We start from the raw sequence: 21,927 nt of genomic DNA on the forward strand, positions 1-21,927 counted from the left end.
GTGTGTGTGTGTGTGTGTGTGTGTAAGTGTGTGAGACAGTGTGTGTGAGTGTGTAGGGGGGTGATCCTCCAAAAACAACTCCAACAACAGGGAAGAAAAGCCCTAAGAAGCATTTCCTGAGGGGGATCATCACACGGGAGTGATGGGAATGGGAGACAGAAAGGACCTCTCCTCAGCTTCCTATTGCTGGAGGAGTTCCCTGCAGCACAAGGTCGGAGTGTTACATCATTAAGTGAGGCAAACTCCTCCCCGCCATCCTCACTCTCACTCCGCCTCCCAGGTCTGGGGCACTACAGTTTCCAGCCTGGGTCTCCCCCTCCTCCCTCCCTCCTGTATCTCTAGTGGGCACGCCTCCACCAAACCACCCTTTCAAGGGCATCAGACCGGCAACCCTGAGAAGGTCCGTCTGAAGGCCGGCTCTGCTCTTTGCCAGCCATGACCCTTCCCATCCCCTCACCTGCCAAAGGGGAAGTCAGCTTAGGTCATCTCTACGACACCTTTTGTCTCTGAATCTCACGGCCACTCCTCTGCTCAACACCCTTCAATAGGTCCCATCTGCTCCTGCCTCAGAAGTAAACTCCTTTTAAAGTTTTTACAGATGAGGAAACTGAGATACAGAGAGTTAAAGTGACTTACTTGGGTCATGGGGCTATTAGGAAATGTTCACAGGTAGGATTAGAACTCAAGATCATAGGTGAAAGGAGTTTACCTTTTAAAGTTTTCAGTAACTTGTCACCCACTCTCCCAATGCAACTTCCCTGCTCCCTCTATTGACTGCTCCAGTCCAGCTGCCTCCTCACTGTCCCCCCGCCCCCCACCACGTACCTTCCCTCATGTGACATGTTCTCCCCTGGCTCCCTAAGTCCTAGCACAGGCCGTCTTCTTCCTCCAAGGTTCCTTCCCTCTTCTTGGAAGTTCTAATAGTCACAGTCAAGGAATTTGGAGTGGCAAAGGCTTTGGAGAGTAACTCCATTAAAGATGGAGGGAACGAAGGCCTCCAGAAGGGAGGTGACTCACACAAGATCACTAAGGTTTGTGGCCGTGCCTGAAGGACGACCGGGTCTTTCCATTTTTGCCTTGTGCCAGAAATGTCTTTTATGGGAGATCTTTGAAAGCAGAAACTGCCTCTGCTTCTCTCTCTGCTTGACACACAGTAAGCGCTTGATAAATGCCTTTTCATTCATTTTTCTAGAGCATTTGAAGGTTATAAAGCACTCTTCTCACAAAAGGGCTGGGAGGGAGGTAGCCTTGCTATTGTCCTGAAGCAGCTGGGAGCTCAAGGCCATACCTTGCCCACGTAATCCAGCGCTCCGCTTCTTACAGTCTCACGGCCTTCATTATTGTTCCATTTCGTAGCCCCCCGTCCATTTGCTGACGCTTTGAAGGAAGGGAATATGGCGCTCCTCCCCTAGAGGAGCGAGGCAAAGCACAAGCCTTCATGACACTTTAACTGGTAAAGCGCCAACTTTACAAACGAGAGCTAAGCCACATTTGATAGAGGTGAAAGCAGCCTTGGAGAGAAAAAGGGGAAAGCAGCCTTAGAGAGGGAAAGGGGAAAGCAGCCTTAGAGAGGGAAAGGGCCCGTGGAGCTTCTCTCGTCAAACCCCCATGTTTTAAACATGAGAAAATACCAATAACAAAAATAAGAGCTTACATTTAATAAAGGGCTCGAGAGGGAGTGCAGTATAATGACGTCCACATTATACTGCATCAATAAGTATCAAAGGCAGAATCTGAACTCGGCTCTTCCTGACCTCACGCCCAGGCCGCATCAACTCTCCCGGGCAGCTGGTCCAATTCTTCCTCCACTAACTCCAGGAACAGGAGCTTCAGGACCCGGCCAAGAAAAAGCTCCCAAGGGCAGATGGTTCTCCCTGACCAACCTGCTCTTAGAACTGGCCCACCCATAGGAGTGAGCACTACTGTCTGCGACTTGCAACGGTAAGTTTTAAAGCTAGTTCCTTCTAGTCACTGGGCCCCAAAAAAGGAAACAGAAACGTAAAAGGAGCCACGGGACCTGCCCAAGGTGACCCAGCCGGTCGGCAGCAGGGCCAGGCTCAGGCCTTGGCTTTTTTATTTTTTTAATCTATCTGTCCATTTATTTGTTTGTTTATGTATTTATTTTTAGGCCTCAGCTCTTCACACGCTCTCTCGGGAGGGTCGGCTTCCTGCAAGGCCGCTGACGCAGACCCCGATGACATTTCGCTGGGAAGCCCAGGACATACTTGCTAATTGACGAAGTCGGTATGAACACCATCCAGCCTCGAAAGTCTCCCTACTTTGCATGTCCTTCAAAGGTAGGAGAGCAGCTGGAGTGAAGGGGCTGCTCAGGGAGTCAGAATTCCTGCTGCTGACAGCCTGCCTCAGCCACTTAGGTGTGTGAGCCTGGGCAAGTCATTTAACCCACACCTCCCTCGGTTTCCTCACTGTAAAATGGAGATAACAAACCAGGGTTGCCAGGAAAACAAATGAAAAAACACATGGAAAGTACATGGAAAACCAGAGAGCACTGTACAAACATTAGCCATTATTATCGTTCTTAAATGTGAAACATGGACAAAAGTACCTTTTGAGATGTCAGCAACAATGAGGAAAACAACATAATTCCTTTTGCCTTTTCCTCTCCTTTATTTCTCTTCATCTCCCTACATATGAGAACGATGTTTGGAAAACCCCTTCCCACGTCCTCCCGAGGCAGCCGGAGCCTTCTGTGGGCCTGTGCCCGGAGCAGCTCAGCCTCCCCCCTTCCCTCACCGTGCTCCCCGTCCCCCCGGCCTCTCTCTCCTCCTGGCTGCTCTGTGCTCCCACACCACAGTACAAAGGCATCCTGGAAGCCCTGCATCTGAATATACCACGGGTAAACAGCAGCTCCGCTGTCACTCAGCCAGCATCCATCTTCCCACACCGAGGCAGAGCAGCTGGGCAGGCCGTGACGTAATCTGTGCAAATACTGGCCCCCCACTTGGAGGTGAAGCAATTAGTGGGTCGATGACAGCCTGCCTGAGGAATCACCCCAAACCAGAACTGCTAAAAGCAGATCTTTTACTCGGGAGGAAGTTCCACCCGCCCCGCAAGCCCGGCGTCTCCGTGGTACACAGATCTATCCAGCCCAGCATGGCCTCTTTTAACTAGCAAAGAGACAGAGGAGCCGGGTCAACAGCACTGACTAAAGCTATGAAATCAATGGGACTCTTTTAAAAACCGAAGCAGCAGAGAGTCAAGAAAGACTACAACATAATCCCTTAGCATAATTAGAGAAAGGAAGGAGACGGGAGACATGAAAAAGCATAAGTCTTGCTATTTTAAGCTCAAAATCTAAATTGTGACCCACGTGTGCCAAAATGTTTGTGGCAAGTCTCTTTGTAGTGGCTAAAAACTGGAGGCTGAGGGGATGCCCATCAGCTGGAGAATGGCTCAATGAGCTCTGGTCTATGAATGTTATAGAATATTATTGTTCTGTAAGAAACGACCAGCAGGAGGATTTTTCAGAGAGGCCTGGAGAGACTTACAGGAACTGATGCTCAGTGACATGAATAGAACCAGGAGATCACTGCACATGGCAACAACAGGATTATATGATGATCAATTCTGATGGATGTGGCTCTTTTCAACAATGAGGGGACTTGTGATGGAGAGAGCCATCTGTATCACAGAGAGGACTATGGTGACTGAAGGTGGATCACAATACAGAATTTCCACTTTTTTGTTGTTATTTACTTGGTTTTTTCTCATTTTGTCCTTTTTGATCTGATCTTTCTTGTGCATCATGAAAATTATGGCAATATGGATAGAAGAACTGTGTGTGTTTAACATATATTGGATTACCTGCTCTCTGGGGGGGGGGAAGAGAAAAATCTGGAACACAAGGTTTTGCAAGGGTGAATGTTAAAAACTATCCTTGCATGTATTTTGAAAATAAAAAGCTAATATTAACCAAAAAATATATAAATTGTGGTGATAAATGTCAGAGAGGTTGAATTTTTTTTCCAGAACTTAAAGCGGAAGAATCTGTTTTCGCTCCTGAGGGTCACTCAACCTTCCAAGCAGGGGTTTCCGTCACTCTTCATCCAAGGCCCAATATGGAACACCTCAGCTGCTAGTCCCTGGCTCTCTGGAGACAGCTACAAGTTAGAGCTCTGGCTTTAAACCACTATGTTCTGGGAGAAAGAACATACATACATAAATACACACATCCATGGGTGTGTACTTCTATGTATCTATCTCCATACTTATCTCTATATATTCAATTACAAAAATCAAGGCTCTGAACCCTGGAAATAAGCTTGGGGGGGTCATGGGCAAGACTCCCAGGTGAGATTTATCCCGGTAAGCCGGTTACAAGTTCCCGGCGGCTCTCCCTGACAAACCCCAGCTCTACGAGAAGCACACTCTCCCTTCTCCCAAGAACCCCCCGCAGCAGAGGGTTGAACAAAAGTGCAGGCACTTCCAAATATGGCTTTGGGATCACATGGCTGCCTCAGACAGAGGATCTGCTCTCTGGGACATCAAACCCTGGAGCACCACATGTTTCCTTGAGGGGATGAAAACGTCTGTTCTCGGTCATTTCAGGGTCCGTCCCGGCAACTCCCCTGCAATGGGGGGACTACACATACCAGAATAAACTGCCCAAATCCTATCTCAGTCAGTTCCGTCACTTCGGGTTTGAGCATTATATTTTTGTCTTTATCTTCCTTTGCAGTTCGTCAATTTTCCCAAATTCAATAAAATAAACATTTGCTTTTTGCTTTAATTTAAACATTAAATGTGCATTATCGGAGATTTCAAGTAAAAAACACCTAGGAAGACACAGGAATTCTTTGTTTATTTGTTGGCTGAGTTACGCAGCAAGAGCCGGGCCTAAGAGAGGGACAGAGTGAGCGCTAGTATCTGAAGAATGCTAAAAAGAAAACTATCCGTGGGATACAGACGGAGGAAAAGTCCCAGGAAGACAAATGGTGGGTGGGCTCCGAGATGCCCCCAAATGGACGAGATCCCAAATCTCCCGACAAGACATCTTTGCCCGGTCCATGGAAGGAGCTGGGACTCACCCCCGAGAGACGGGAACAAGCTCGTACTGGCTCCCCTTCCTCGTTGCGGGCATGTGAGCTGAAGTCTGGGGCATTTTCCATCAGCTTTTGAGACTCGGGGCCGGCGGGGCGTCAGCTGTGAAAAACAAACAGCCCGGCTACCACCTCCTCGGTGCGTCCCGGCTGGCCACGGTCCACTTCCATGTATGGAAATATATGAAAGTAGTAAAACCACAGGCATGAGCCCGGGCAGGGCGCGGAGGGCGGGGGCCAGCATTCCTCCAGTCAAAGCAAAGGATGGGCCCGGGGCCCACACGGCCAACCTGTCCCGCTGCGGCCCCTCCCCAACAGCACAAGGGGGCGGCTGCCACGGTCCTCCCCTCCGTGGTTCCTGCTGCCCCTCCTCATCCCCTCCTCAGACCCCCTCACGCACTCTGCGCACGCAGCTTGGGAGCCAGCCTCAGGAAGGCCGCTCACCCTGGACCCCATCACTTGCTAAATCCCCTAACCTGCTAAAGGGCCAATCAGAGGGGACTTCTCCCCCAGAGGAGAGGCTTCAGAGGCCCCCCTTACAGGAAGGAAGGGCCAGGCCCCCCTGGGAGGGCGTCACTGGCCGCTGTTTGACTCTCGCATGAAGGGAGTTCGGTGAGCAGGGTTGCCCAGCCTCCGGGGGAGGATGACAGCGAGGTGGACGGCCTCGGCACCTGCAGCCTGACCCAACCCTGACTGCTGGCGTCCCCCCGGAGCAAACCTTCTCCTTCCCCCACAAGCTCCTGATTCACCAGTGAGCCGGCTGTCCCCACCCGGGCCGGCCCGAGAGGCTCCCTGGGGGCTCCCACGTGTCGGGGGCCAGGGTGACTGGGAAGGGCGTTTGGACTGGCCACGGTTCACTTCCAGTGCCCTGATACGTGTGGTTGTTGGGGTGGGGAGGGAGAGGGCTTGGGTCTGCAGAGGCAGGTGGGAGAGGACGGGACTCTGCACTCGGGGTCTCAGCCAGGCCAGTCTCTCTCTGGGCCTCGGGGCCTTCGTCATGCTTCCAAGTTCTAGACCTGTGTGCGACCCCCCAGATACAGGCTGGCCAGAAGAGCCACCGCGGGGCTCCAGATGCCCCCGCAATCACAAGTGCCCTTCTCTGAAGGGGATGGAAATGGTGGGAGGCAGCTGAGGAAGGCGCTCACCTCTGCCTGGCTCAGAAAGACCCCGAGGGCGGGTTTCTCCCCAGCACAGAGAGGGATCCCTCCCGAGGAGGCAGGCGCTGCCCGCCGACGCTCTCCGGGGTCCCAGAGGGCGATGCCCTTCCAGCAGCCTCGGCTCTACCCCATCCCAGCTCCTCAACCGGCTCTGGCTCCTTTGCCCTCCCCAGTCCCCGACGGGGCCAAACTCTCCCTGAGGGAGCTGTGACTTCTAGTCATAGAGCAGGGACAGGAAGTGAGGGGGATGACGCTGTCCTCTGCACACGGCTGCGGGATCACATGCCCTGGGTCAGTCCCACGGAGGCCGCCCCATCGGCGGGGTCCGGGCATGGTTTCCTGAGTGTCAGAGCGTGGCAAATGATTTATTAACAAGGATTATGTGTGAAACTCACCCTGCCCTGAAGAATGACACCCCTGAGCTTTCCCTCGTCTGAAACCCCTCTGCTGTAGGCTCTCCTGCCCAGCTGTCGTCCTTCCGGATGAACACTTGTCCAAAGCTGCTCTGGGCCCAACCGGCCTTTCGGATGCTTCCTCTCCTGCTCTTCCCGGGCCTGGATCACCTCCACAAGGCGGCTGGGCCACTTCCGGAGACACTGAGGGCGCGGCCCGGCCTTCCCCGACTCCCCTCTCACACCCCGCGCCCCTTGGGGCAGAGAGGTCCCCCCGAGCATCGCCTGCCTGCTTCTGCCTCATGGGCGCCATCCAGGAGTCCGACGGCTCTTCTCCCGGTCCCAGGAAAGGGCTTCCGCTCTCGGAGCCCTGGACACAAGGCCCGACAACGTCCGGGAGCCGCCATCCTCCCTGCCCTCCTCCCCTCTGCATGTAAGCCTGGCAGTGCCCCACAGGGCCCCATCCTCCGCAGGCACGAAGGAAAATCTGTGGGTCTGTCCCCGCCTCTCCCTGCCTCCTTCAGGCTGGGCGGAGAGTGCCCAGCAGCGAGCCCAGTGAGGAGAACCATGGAACCGCGGCCAGGCCCCTTGTGCCCCAGCTGGACCGATGGCACTTCTGGTCTGGTCAAGCCGCCCTCCCCTTTTGCACCCCAGCTTACACAGGGCGTGGACAGCTGTAGGTTTCCCCCAGCTCTAAAGCGCCTCAGCCCTGAGAAGGGCAAGGTCACTTTTGGTTCTTCCCACGGTGACCAAGTGCGGCAGAGCCCCAGGGGTGGCCTGCGGGGGCTCCCGAGGGCTTCTTCCCCCCCTGACATGGGAGAGCAGCCTGCCCCTGGGAGGTGGCACATACGGACCGGCAGAACTCCTACTGTGTGACAGCAGCCCCCGGCCGGGCCGGGCTGGCCCCAGGGAGGCGTTCTCAGGGAAGGACCGGGCTCAGCCCCAGCTCAGGGCCAGGGGAAGGTCAGCCGCAATAAAGCAAACTTACGTTTCCCATCATATGTGCGTTATATTGTGCATATTTATAAGGGTTGTTGGCAAACCCGGAGCACAGTGTAAATGAGAGCGCTGTCACTCCTGCCCCGCAGCATGAATAATAGATAGTGCTACCTAGCACGGAGCAGCCCTCCACTGGAGCTGGCTCTGAATCTTCCACGGCTCCGTTTTCCCTTCTGTGGGATGAAGAGCCTCCAAGGCCCCTTATGGAAAGTCTAAGAGGGACTAATGGGCCAAGGAAGGGTACCTGGGGCACAAACAACCTGGAGAACTGAGCCTGAAGACAGTCAGCACCGCTCAGGCCAAGGTCAGCTCCTTCCACATGCTCTTCCCCAAGCGCCCACCCGGGCCCACCCCCTCCCCGAAGCCTCAGTAACTCCTGAGGCCCTCTCTGTCCTCCAAGGGACTCAGGGCTCCTTCCCTCCCCGTGAGGAAGACAAGGGCCTGCCTTGCCCTTCTGGACATCCCCGATAACCTTTAGTGAGCGTCTTATACAAGGCAAGGAATGTTTGTTGGCCGATCAGTTTTTGCCAGAAATAGTCAGAACCAGTGAAAATTCAAAACTGGAAGGAAGCTCTCAGTCACCCACTTAGCCCATATAAATATACCCCCAGAGAGTGAGGCAGAACTGGTTTGGGGGCTTCCAACTGGTGCTCAGAGGAGAGAAGTTCCTTAAAAATTTCCAGCTCCATCATCCCATTTAATTACCAACTATTATTGATCCCAACTATTATCTCTAATCAGTGGCACACGCCTATTACACTACACAGAGAAGCTTTGGCACGTGCGCACGTGTGTGTGTGTGTGTGTGTGTGTGTGTGTATTTGTGTGTGAGTGTGTATGTTTGTATGTGTTTGAGTGTGTGTGTTTGTGTGTGTGAGTGTGTTTGTATGTGTTGTTCATTCTTCCTATTCCGTGCCAAAAGTCACCTCACAAATCTATACCTTCAGCCAGAGCCCAAAAACAGGCCCTCATCCTCTCCTGCCTGAACTACTGTGTCCTGTTTGGCCGGAGCTACAGTACATAAACATCCTCCCTTCCAAAGAACTGCCACAAAACTTTCTACCGCTTAAGCTAAGCAGATGTTACAACTACACTGATGTGGGGCGTCCTACAAAGCATCTTAGAACATTTAAAAACAATTTAAAAGAATCCTGACCATCAGAATTCCTATCCTCATAGTAATAATACCTGAAAAAAAAGGCAGAAAAAAGCATCAATGAATCCCTTAAAAAATACACAAAAAGAGAGCAGAAGGAAATTCAGAAGGTAACGCAGCCAAGCCAATATTTAAAATATTTTTAAATAATAAACTATACATACTAGAGATTCATGCACTACTCTTTTTCTATTCTTTGAAAGGGAGTTTGTTTACATTTGTCTGGTTCATAATAATAATAATAAAACAGAATTAACTCTACTTCTCAAAAAATATTTCAGGGAGTCCCTGTTCCTGCTTATTGATTTCAAATGTTGAAATTTTTTGGGTTTCCTACAATTGCTGGGCCAATTCACAAGGCCATCAATAATGTGTTAATATTACTGTTTTCCCATGGTCTCTCCCATCATTTGTCATTTCCTTTTTTTTTTTTTTGTTCAACTTTGTCAATCTAATGGATGTTCAGTAAAAAGAGTTTCAATTTGCATTTTTCTAATTATTAGTGATTAAGAGCATTATAAGGTAGGCTCTAGCTGGACCAAGTGTTTGTGAAAGGAAGTAATGTTTCTTATATGGAGATGTTTCTCACCAATCCGTGAGCATTAATTTAGTGCCTTTATGTGCCGGGCTCTATGCTAAATACTATAAATTAAAAAAAAAAGATAAAACAATCTCTGTTCTCCATGACCTTTTAATCTATTGGAAGAGGTGGGAGCAGGAAGGGTAGGGAAGGAAAGACAGATAAGGATATATATAAAATAAATAGGGTCTTGGAGGAGGTGGGAATAGGGTGGTACTAGCAACTCCAGGAGTTAGAAATGGTTTCTTGAAGGATACAGCTCTTAAGCTGAGACCTGCTGGTAATTCAGGGCTCCAAGAGGCCGAGGTGCAGCCAGAGTGCCTTACAGAAATTGGGATTATCCTGTGCAAATGCAAGGAGGTAGGAGATGGAATAGGGGTGATTTTTAGCCTCCTTGTTGTTCTCTTTCAGAATTGTCTCAATAGGTTCTAATTTGGAGAAAAACTAAATGCCAACATAAGAAAATTGAAATGAGAACATCTTACAGGAAAGGAAACAACTAATTACTGATGTGGGAGTCATTTCCGAATCATCTGTTTATAAGTAGTCAGATTGTCTATTAGTTGAAATAAAAATTAAAATCAAGACTAAACAAGAAAAGTGGATAAAGATGAACAGAGACTGTGTCCAATTATAATGGCTAAAACATAACCTTTTCAAATAAGTAGTTAATGCCTCCAAATGGGCAAGAAGCAAAAAAAAAAAAGTGATTATTATTACCATATCCTCCAAAAACTGAACTGATATAAAGCAACTACTACACTGAGGAGGTAGAAAGAGCTCAGAAATAGCCTCAGTCCTCAAATAATTGGAATTCTTTGCCAAGCAAAGGAACATGGCAGTCAGAGTCAACAAGGGTTTAAAATGTAAAGTCATTTGTGAAATATGACAAGAGTATGATACTAGAACTCTACAAGTAATATTGCCTCACAAAACAGAAAAGCAGTGGAGAAGCTGAAAGAGTTGGAAGGGCCTATGGAGGACACTGAGCCCACCCCACTCAGAAGGTCCAGACCGTCTAAGGCCCAAGAGCTTACCCCATCATAAATGAAGCAGATTGAAGCATCAAATAACCATGATATCACTTTCTGCCTTAAAGAGAGAGAGGGGGGGATGGATACAGAGACAGGTGGATACATATAGAGATGGATGGGCAGATACATAGACAAATATATAAATACACAAATAATACATAGATACTTCCACACATACATGGATGGATGGATAGATACAAGGTTAGGTAGACAGAGTGAGTGAACATTTATTTTACTACGTTTACTATGTGCAAGGTACTATGCTAAATTGGGGATACAAATCTAAGAAGACAAGATAGTTGCTGTCTTCAAGGAATTTATGTTCTAGTGGGGAAGAAGAGCATTTAGAAAAGTGGATAAGAGAATTCAGATGCATGTGATAACACAGTATGGCAAAAGCCCAGGAAATGATGGTCCTAGGCAAAATAAGGTTAAAGTTGATTATCCATCCAATGTTCCGGAGGAAGGCAGATGAATAAGATGACAGCAAAATGCGATGGAAATCACATAGGGCTTCAAGACCCTATTTTTTATTTGTTTTTAATGAATAAATGAAGATCCTTTATTGAATGCATACTAAGTGCCACAAACTAGGTGTAAACATATAAAACAATCTGTCTCTGTTCTCATAGAGCTGATTTTCTTTTCTCCCTCCCCACTTAATAAATTTTCCCCCATTTACATGTAAAATAGTTTTCAACATTCATCTTTATAAGATTTTGAGTTCCAAATTTTTCTCCCTCCTTCTCCTTCCCTTCCCCAAGAGAGCAAGTAATATGATATGGATTATACATGTACAATCGTGTTAAACATATTTCTACATTAGTCATGTTTGTGAAAGAAAAATCAGAACAAAGGGAAAAATCACAAAAAAGAAAAAAAGGTAAAATAGTATGCTTCAATCTATATTCAGGCTTCATAGTCTTTTTTTTTTTTTTTGGATATGAATAGCATTTTTTACCTTGAGTCTTTTGGAATTGTTTTGGATCACTATTGCTGAGAAGAACTAAGTCTATCACAGTTGATCATCATATTACGTGGCTGTTTTCTGTGTAAATTGTTCTCTTGATTCTTCACACTTCACTCAGTATCAGTGAAGTCTTTCCAAGTTTTTCTGAAATCTGCCTGCTCATTATTTCCTTTTTGTAATAATAACTTTTTATTTTTGAAATACATACAAAGATTGTTTTCAACATTTACTCTTGCAAAATCTTGTGTTCCAAATTTTTCTACCTCCCTTTGCCCCACCCTCCTCTCCTAGACAATCAGCAATCCAATATAGATTAAACGTGTGCAATTCTTCTAAACATATTTCCATATTTACTGTTCTACACAAGAAAAATCAGATCAAAAAAGAAAAAAAGAAAACGAAAAAAAGCAAGCAAACAATAACAAAAAAGGTGAAAATACTATGTTGTGATCCACATTCAATCCCCATAATCCTCTCATTGGCTCTCTCCATCACAAATCTATTGGAATTGCCCTGAATCATCTCATTGTTGAAAAGAACCAGGTTCATCACAGTTGATCATCACATAATCTTTTGGTTACTGTGTGCACTGTTCTTTTGATTCCACTCACTTTGCTTAACATCAGTTCATGTAAATCTCTCCAGGTCATTCTAAAATCATCCTGCTGTTCATTTCTTAAAGAGCAATAATATTCCATTACCTTCATATATCATAACTTATTCAGCTATTCCCCAATTGATGGGCATCCACTCAGTTTCCAGTTCCTAGTCACTACAAAAAGGACTGCTACAAACATTTTTGCACATGTAGGTCCTTTTCCTTTTTTATGATCTCTTTGGGATATAGGCTCAATAGCTGCTCATTATTTCTTGTAGAAAATAGTATTCCATTACATTCATAGATTACAACTTGGTCAGCCATTCCCCAATTGATGGGCATCCACTCATATTCTTTGCCATCACAAAAAGCTGCTATAAATATTTTTATGCATATGAAAACCCTAAATGTTATAGTAGTAATGATGGTTCCCCATTCACTCAAAATTCTAGACCCCTCAAATAAAAAAACCCTAAAATAATATCTATTTTTATAGCTTAATAGAAACAGATACATAGATCTGTGTGTTGTTATTTACACAGAGCATAAACCCTTAAATATTCTCTATTTCACTATCCCTTTAGTATATAAGCTCCCTGTAGACAAAGATCGTGTTTCCACTATGTTAAAAAATATATGTGGTACATAAATTCAGTCATCAATATTGATGATGATATTGATGACATTAAAAATAAAATCTGCCTCATTTCCAAGTCAATTTGAATTTCCACTCTAAAACTTTATTCTCCCTTCTTGGCTTATTCTCAGTCAGCTCTGTAGTCTGGCTTTCATAATTCCTGTCTTTGGTCTACTTAAACATTCCCATAGCAACATGTTAGAATATCATATGAAGTATATCAAGGCTTCCCTTGTGAACCTTGAATAGGATTTATAAGCAGTTTTCCTTATTTAATGGCATAACACTAAAGAACCAGAAGGTTTGGGGGTTTTGTACATAGTATTTGACAAAAGAGGTTTTGACATGGAGCTGGTCTATCTTCCAACAATAGACGTGAAACTAAAAATGTGTAAAGATCGTTTTTCTACTTTGAATATTTTAAATGCATGATAAGCACTTATCATTTAAAGTAAGCCTTTCCTTTCATAAGCCCCAAATATTCACTCACCCCCTCAATTTGTCTGTTTTGTAACTTTGGGGTTTTGTGCAGTGTTGTGTTTTTTTTTAAAGTGGGGCACACTTCCCCGACAAAAAGCCTATATGCAATGGAAAATGCCTGAGACGTCTCCATAAAAGGCACTGCGGACACAAATGCCCCCTCACTGAAAAATCTCTTTTTCTTTTATGAATCTGACCACTCTTGAAAGGGAAGATTGACAGCTTCAAAGAATGAACTTCTTAATTTATCCAAATGACTGGGCAGCAGTAGTGGGAATCTCACAGACACTCTCTTCTCATTGCTACAGGTCAATACTATGGGGGCCCCCTCTCTCAAGAGACTGAAAATGCTTTCAAATGTCTGCCCAGACCATGTCCCCCCTAAGCTTGTCAGAAGGAGCCACTGAGAGTGAGAAAAACAGAGAGGAAAGAGAAAGTGAGAAAGAGAGATGAAGAAGAGTGAAGAGAAAGGAAGAGAAAAGAGAGAAAAAAGACAAGAGAAAACAAGAGAAGAGAAAGAAAAAGGAGGACAGGTGGAGAGAAAGCAGAAACAGAGGAATGAAAGACAGATTGAGACACACACAGATAAGAGAGGGAGGGAGGGAGGGAGAGAAAGAGAGAGAGAGAGAGAGAGAGAGACAAAGAGAGAGAGAGAGAAGAGAGAGAGAGAGAGAGAGAGAGAGAGAAAGAGAGAGAGAGAGAGAGAGAAAAAGAGAGAGAGAGAGAGAGAGAGAGAGAGAGAGAAGAGGGGCAAGGGGAAAAGTCTGTAACTCCTTGTCTTCGCTAGAAATGAGATCACTACTGAAGTATTTCACATAAATTAGAGGTAATGATTAGTGATATCTTGGGCTTGTTATTATCCAACTAAGATATAACTGAACACTGAGAGCTTGCCTGCCATTAACAAACATTAAAATTTAATTCCTTTTAAAAGTTCCTTTTAAAAGGGTCATGCCTACAGAGTGAGCAATGGGAAGGGCACTGAATTTGAAGTCAGAGTGTAATTCAGATCCAGACATGCTCCTTACTACTTGTGACCTTGGACAAGCTGCTTAACCCAAGACTCAGTTCTTCATTTTTTTAAAATGAGAAGATTGGACAAGATGTCTTTGATGCTCCTACAATTCTTCTGAGAATGGGGGAAAAAATGTTACTAAGGTAAAAAAAAAAAGTAACTAATGTCTATCAAGACAAGAAATATAAACTGCATTTAAAAAATAAAAAATACATAAAACAATGTTTATATTCATTTGATTGCACATATATACAAGTGTACACATCATACTACAAAGAGATACAAAATGCACATAGAGAAATTTAAGCTCATACCTCCATTTATATGGAGAAATAGATTTAGATTATCTCACAAAGAGGTTCATTATTGGGTATCTATACTTTAAGAGTCTCAAAATTCAAGAGTCCCACCAAAAGAGGTCCAAATAAACTCCTAAAACTTCAACAAAGCTACATAAAAGAAAATGTCTGATTAAAAAATGTTTGGGTTTTCCATAACATCATTCAAATATTTGTTAAAGGCTTACTATGTGCAAGACATGGTAATAGTAGCCATGGTAGATATCCCCAAAAAGTTCCGGATTGTGCCTTCCAGCAAAGTATAAACTTTATAAATATAAATTATTACCAGTCATCAAAGGAATAGAATGAGACACCTCAGAAAAGGGTTTTCTTTTTTTAAAAAAAAGTACACTATTTTAAAGAATAACAATGCATCATCATTTGGGAACATTTCAATTGGAAGTTTACTGCAAAATGATGGAGCTGAAAACTGAAATGCATTGAAAACACTCCTGAAAGCGTCTCCCGATTCAAAGTCATTCAGAGGGATGTTGGCAGCTACACCATGATTTCCGCGGACATTTTACTCTGTCCAGTCTTTATACTTTACATCAAACCTTGAGCAATGAGTAACAGATGAGGGGTTGGTGCTGCAAGTCACCATGATCAAAAGAATACTGTGCTGAATGGATCACACTTTAAAGGGGATCACACATGTGAGGGGGGGCAGTAGGATGGAGAAAAGGAATATCTTCTGATTTTAAACAGATTAAATCCATACAGATTTTAATCCTAGGGACTCTACGGGGGCGGAATGGGGGGAGTGGGAAATGGGAAGAGAAAGCAAAACAGAATCATCTGGATAAAATTCCTGAAGAAAAAAGTGAAATTTTATCCCCCACACAGCCAATCTTACCACACCCAGCTTGAGACTACTCAAAAACAGCCCAAGATAAAATTTTCTGACTGTGGAAAAGTTACAGGAATCTACCTTCAAATGGTGTCTATGCTCATGTTTCAGGGAGAGGCAGAGGTAAACTGCTTTTCCCTTTAGGAAAAGTTTTCCTTTTCTATAATATAATATAAAATATATAATACATCTAATCTTAAGTGTTTTTTTAAGTTGGCTAAACTGTTGCAGTACATATAAAAATATACAGTAAATTTGGTCTAAGAATGAGCAACAAAAAATTCAAGTTTGTTTTTAATCACAGATGCCACAGAACTTAGAGTTTCCATTACATGGTTTTACTGTGGAATCAAAGAACTTAAACAACTTCCAATTATTTCCAATTCTTACTAGCCTGACATTTTACTGAGGGCTGGAAATACAGATGGAATTTTGGGCTCACTGCAAGGCCCCTCAAGCCCAGTTTGGATAGTGCTGTCTCCCTTCAGAAATTAATTTGTTGCATCCTTTGGTTTGCTCTTCGAGGACAGGAGCTCATTATTTCTTTTATTTTGGTATCTCTCGATCTCCAGAGCCTGGTAATTCTCCAAGGAATCTTTCCTAATCTTCTCCCATCCAAGTACTAATGTCCCCACCTTCCCAAATTACCTTGTATTTATTCTTTTTATATATACATATCTCTTCTGATAGAGTGTAAGCTCCTTCAACTCTGAAGTACCATTTCACACCTGGCAGATTGGCTAAGATGACAGGAAAAGATAATGACGAATGTCGGAGGGGATATGGGGAAACTGGGACACTGATGCATTGTTGGTAGAACTGTGAACGAATCCAACAATTCTGGAGAGCAATTTGGAACTATGCTCAAAAAGTTATCAAACTGTGCATACCCTTTGATCCAGCAGTGTTTCTACTGGGCTTATACCCCAAAGCGATACTAAAGAAGGGAAAGGGACCTGTAAGTGCCAAAATGTTTGTGGCAGCCCTGTTTGTAGTGGCCAGAAACTGGAAACTGAGTGGCTGCCCACCAGTTGGAGAATGGCTGGGTAAATTGTGGTATATGAATATTATGCAAGATTATTGTTGTATAAAAAACGACCAGCAAGATGATGTCAGAAAGATCTGGAGAGATTTACATGAACTGATGCTGAGTGAAATGAGTAGAATCAAGAGATCACTGTGCACAGCAACAAGATTATGTGATGATCAATTCTGATGAACATGGCTCTTTTCAATGATGAAATGATTCAGGCCAGTTCCAATGGACTTGTGATAGAGCCATTTGCACCCAGAGATTATGAGGACTGAATGTGGGTCACAACATATTATTTTCATCTTTTTTGTTGTTGTTTGCTTGGTTTTTTCTTTCTAATCTTGTGTTAATCTGATTTTTCTTGTGCAGCATAATAAATGTGAAAATATGTATAGAAGAAATGCATATGTTTAACTTATATTGGATTACTTGATGTCAAGGGAGGGAGGAGTTGGGAAAGGAGGGAAAAAATTTGGAACACAAAGTTTTGCAAGGGTGAATATTAAAAACTATCTTTGTATGTTATTATGAAAAATAAAAAGCTATTATAAAAAAGAATGTAAGCTCCTTGGGAAAAAAAGAGAAATTTTTGGATTTTGGTCTATTTTTAGCACCTAGCATACAGAAGGTGTTTAATAAGTGCTTATTAGCTGAGTATAATGTACAGTGATGAGGAAGGCCTATAAAATGTGCACTTGGACAAAAAAGCACAAACTTTCCTGCCTTGTTTTATTGTGAATGTATCTTTTTCCAATGGAATTCTAGATGCACATTCTTCAGGAGTATCCCTTGAAATTTCTTTAAGAAGAAGAAATCAAGAGCCAGGGACAAAAGAATGTGAATTTGAGAACATTTGGTATTTTGTTCTCAGTCATCAATACCAAGTATGAGAAAACCTTATCTTCTCTTTGCTTTGAGTTCTTCAATAGCTGTTCTCCTTACTTCCACATTTATTTTCTATTTAAAACACCTTTTAACATGTCAAACTGCTGGGCTTCTTGCTGCTGTCTACCTTGTGGGACACTAAGAAAATTAATATGAAAAGAACCCAGAATGCATTGCAAATGACTTAAAAGAAAGGTGATAAACATACAGTAAATATGAAATGTTTCTTAAAATCACACTTGTAGGTCTATAAACAGAAGGTAGTGATTAAACTGACCTGAAAAAAGCCCATTTTGCTCTCTCAGTTTAAAGGACGATGCATCTGAAATTGAGAACTGAGTTTTTGAATTATTCTTCCTACTTTCCTTCCCATGATCAGTTATTTGATTATGGGGCAATGCACTGTACAATTTAAAATAGTTTAGGCTTTCCTTAGCTGGGACATCTTTTATTTCATTCATTCATTTATTTTGCTGAGGCAACTGGGGTTAAGTGATTTGTCCAAAGTCACACAGCTAGGAAGAGACCATATATGAACTCAGATCTTCCTGACTTCAGGGCTGGTGCTCTATCCACTGCCCCATCTAGCTGCCCCCACTTGTTTATTATTAATATTAAATTATTATTTAAATATCTTTAAAGGCATTAATTAAGTGAAACCACATACTGCCTACTATATATGTGATCAGAGAGTTCAATTAAAACCCTGTTACAATATATAAAAATACTAAGAACAAGCTGATGGCTAGGGAAAAAAACCCTCCTTAATTATCTCCTTAAAGAAGAAAGAATGGACTATTTAGAGAGTAGATACTAGAGAAGGTATAAGATTTATCAAACTGCCAAACTTTATCAGGTTTCCCCTAACTCAGGAGCAATCTAATACTCTGTACACAAACCAAGCTAACTCACCTCCACTCTCTTAAAACAGTTTAAGTTATGGGGCAACAAATTGTTGAGTGATTCAATTCTTGGTTACTATATGGAACAGAAAAATTATTAAACTCAACTTAGAAAAAAAGAAAAAGTATTCATAAATGCAATCTTTTTCGCAAATGTTCTTTTTGAATGAACCATAAGGTGTTTAACTTTTTTCCCCTCATTCCCCACCAAAAATAAATCTTTAGCTGGCTTGTTTAAAGAGTTTCAACTGGATGAATTTTCAATTTCTAAGATCCGAAATTCCTTTTATAACAAAGAATCTCAATGCATTATTGTTTGCATTTGTTTGTCTATTCTTCAGAGTAACCATTCAGAAAATTAAAAATTTTTTTTCCTCATAAAATGCCCCACGCCCTTTATGTACGCAAACACATCTATAACAATGCTTTTCTCTCACTGACGAGGATAGATAGCGAGGGATGGCAGGGGACAATTTTCCTGGAAACTTCAAGTTTCTTTGTCTCTAATTCTGGAACTTTGGGGGAAAGAGGAGAGAGGTAGAACTCATTTTGATTCTTTAAAATTTTTCTCATTTCACAGCTTTATAATGCCACCAAATTTCAGAACAGGAAAACCATCATCCACATTTAGCTGGATAACCACGTGGTTTCTCTTCTCATTCTGCTTTTCTTCACAAAAATAAAATGTATTGATATTCTATAATTTTTTTGGTGGAGGCAAATTTCCTTCTATTTACTTACATCCAGCACTGCCCTTTACAGCTACTAGGGACTTAAATAAATGTTGGTTGGATCGAATGATTCAATAAGATTTTAATTATTTAGAAAATAGTCAAACACAAGGTAGAACCAGAACAAAGGAGCCTGATGAAGTTAGAAGGCTTGCCAGTAAGAAACTAAATCAATTCAAAACCAATTTGTTCAACAGCGTCCTTAAACATGCATAAAGGTAAAATTAATTAAGCACAGGGCATTAAGCACTCTAAAATCAGTCAGGTGAACAGATGAGAAATAAGGAGTTATAAAGTACAGAAGCAAATTTTCTTTTCCTGCTAATCCTCCCAACTCAGCCATCATGGGCTAGAAAGGGTGATGGGGTGTCCAGTTTTTAACCTGCTCCCCAAAACAAAACTGCAGAGAGGTCTTATTCAATTTGTGAAACTCCCTTGTTCATGAGTCCTGACAATCCCCCCCCTCCCCAGCCCCAACGGGGCTCGTGGAGTGCTTTAGGACTTTAGGGCTATGGAGCAATAAAGCCCAGGGTTTACAGGGTCACTGACAGAGCCAGAAAAGGTCCTTGGGGGCCACTAAGTTCATATCACTTTTCATAAATGAGGAAACAGAAGCACAGAAAACTTAAGCAACTTGCTCAGAATCACACCCCTATTCCCTGAAGAGAAATCTAAGTCTTTTTTGATGCTAAGGGGAGCACTCTAACCACTAACCATCAACAGTATCAAAGTCAAATAGAAATGAGGGGCTAATCTGTACACAAGGGTCCCTGGGAACACACTGAATTAGTCTTAAAATGTAATGTAAGCCACGTTTTATCATTTTTTTGTTAAATATTTCCCAATTACATTTTAATCTCCAAGTTCCCCTAGGGATTGTCGCTGGTGATGTGCATGACATTTCTGCCTTATAGCATCTCTCAATCTGTCTTTCTGTATAAAATACTGGACTTCTAAATCTTCCTCCCCAAACCTGTACAGACGTAAGATGAGCAAAAGGGGGCAAGAGATAAAAACAGTGGAAATCAACAACCCTCATTTTTGGCTTTACTTTGGCTTAGCTTTTTTAACCACCATCAGACTACAAATCAGTACAGCAAGCAAATGCTGCTGAATGAATGATACATTTGGAATTTTTTTCAGGGTATTGGCTATTTGTCGTTGTTGCGTTCGTTCGTTCATTTTTTGTTTTGTTTTGTTTTTTGGGGGGAGTTACCACCACCCTCTAATGGCCTGGTGATTGTGTAATTTGATAAATTCCAAAGCAAATGCAGATCTAGCAGGCTGTTCTTTGGAGCTCAAATGGCTTGATATCTGAGTAAACCTTTCAAACAGAAATCCAAAGCCCATCCTGCTCGGCCAAAGAGAAGAATTTTCCTCCGCTACAGATGTTTGCTAATCACTCCGCTGCATCATGTTTCCAATATGGAGAAAACACAACCCTGTAATCTACCAAACTGACCAAATCTGACGGACTAGTGTAAGCAGAATAACGTTTAATCATCTTAGCAACCACAGGATTTTAAGGAGAGCCAGCTGTAAAGAGGAAGGCACATGCACTCAGCCAGTGGAGATCTCAGATGGAATCCTTCCCCCCACTTACTGGCCAGAGGACCAGGAACCAGTCAGGAGCTTCTAGGAATCTGCTCAGTTGTGATGATAATGGCATTCAGAGGCAAGTACCTAATGGCAGAGGCTAAAGTTGGTATAGGGTGCTTTGTGAATGGTGCACCTTAAAATGACATTCAAAAGCTGCTGCCCCTGTAACCATTTCTATCTTCATGTTTTGACTTCAGGGGCCTAAACAGCCTGTGGACAGCTTAGAAGATAAAAAAGAGAAACATCTGTCATTATTAGTGATATCCTGGGGCTTAAAGAAACTGAGATCTCCTCCGATCCCCTGTTCTCTCAGCTGTTTCATTTGTACATCTTCACTTCCAATGAGAGTCTAACCTTCTGAGGAGTATTACTTCTTTTTTTCCTAAATATATTTCTACCTTTATCATGCTGCACAAGAAAAATCAAATCAAAAGGGAAAAATGAGGACAAAAGAAAAAAAGCAAGCAAACGACAACAATAAAAAGATGAAAATACTAAGTTGTGATCCACATTCAGTCCCCATAGTCCTTGGAGTATTACTTCTTCCGTAGTACCTCACCCCCCACCATACCCCATCATGGGGAGAGGGGGAGGTTTCAGTGATGTGCACAGAGCAAGGCCCTCTAATACCCAATGAATGAATAATACATTTGGAAATTTCTCACAGCATTGGCTATTAGTTGTTATTAGGTTTGTTTGGGGGAGGGTTTTGGGGGAGAGCAGGAGTCACCACCACCTTCCAATGACTTGGTGATTGTGTAATTTGATAAATTCCAAAGCCTCAAGTTGTGGTAACCAACTACTATGATTTATTTCCAAGGTATGTGGGATGTGATTAAGTAACTAGAAAGCAGAAATGAAAAAAATCTGAGGCAAATATCTGAAAAGGTCAACACCTGGGGAAAGAAAGACATTTTGCTTCTATTTTTATTTTTTAATGTATATTGTACTTTTACTTAATTTGTTAAACATTTCCCAATTACATTTTAATAGTATTTTATTTGTCCAAATATATGCAAGGTTTCAACATTCACCTTTGCAAAACCTTGTGTTCCAAATTTTTCTTCTCCCCCCCAAGACAGCAAGCAATCCGATGCAATTCTTCTAAACGTATTTCTATATTTGTCATGCTGTGCAAGAAAAATCAGATCAAAAGTGAAAAAAAAAGAAAGAAAAAAAATCATTGAGTAAGTCTTTTAAAACTAGACTGGGCATAGTTCTGGAAAACAGCCTCCCACGACACCTATCTCCAACCTAGTTTTCTAGAAAAACAGCTAAACACTCTAACTATCGCAGGCTTTTATCCCATGCTATTTTTTATTCTCTCTGAAGTGAGCATTTATGTTCTCTAAAGTCTTGCTCTTCCTCTCACAGTATATGTACTAAGTGTTTATAATGCTTTTTCTAAACACGTTTGTCTTTGTTATCCTTACAAAGCCACATTTTATTTTAAAAATATTTTACTGATGCAATTTGTATATATGCTACAATTCCATATTTATATATTC

At 43.0% G+C, this 21,927-nt stretch overlaps 1 protein-coding gene and 1 long non-coding RNA gene across 2 annotated transcripts in view; both read right to left on the reverse strand.

The window, feature by feature from the left end:
* The window catches only part of NXN (nucleoredoxin), a 137,066-nt gene that overhangs the window by 106,037 nt on the left and 9,102 nt on the right, over positions 1–21,927 (reverse strand). The window lies entirely within an intron of this gene.
* LOC127558862 (uncharacterized) lies at positions 4,801–6,429 on the reverse strand. Its single transcript, XR_007952988.1, has 2 exons — positions 6,206–6,429; positions 4,801–5,163 (listed from the first exon to the last, which is right to left on the reverse strand). It is a non-coding gene; the product is annotated as an uncharacterized LOC127558862 (long non-coding RNA).

This window comes from Antechinus flavipes, chromosome 4 (genome assembly GCF_016432865.1).
Source record: "Antechinus flavipes isolate AdamAnt ecotype Samford, QLD, Australia chromosome 4, AdamAnt_v2, whole genome shotgun sequence".
Lineage (NCBI taxonomy): Eukaryota > Metazoa > Chordata > Mammalia > Dasyuromorphia > Dasyuridae > Antechinus > Antechinus flavipes.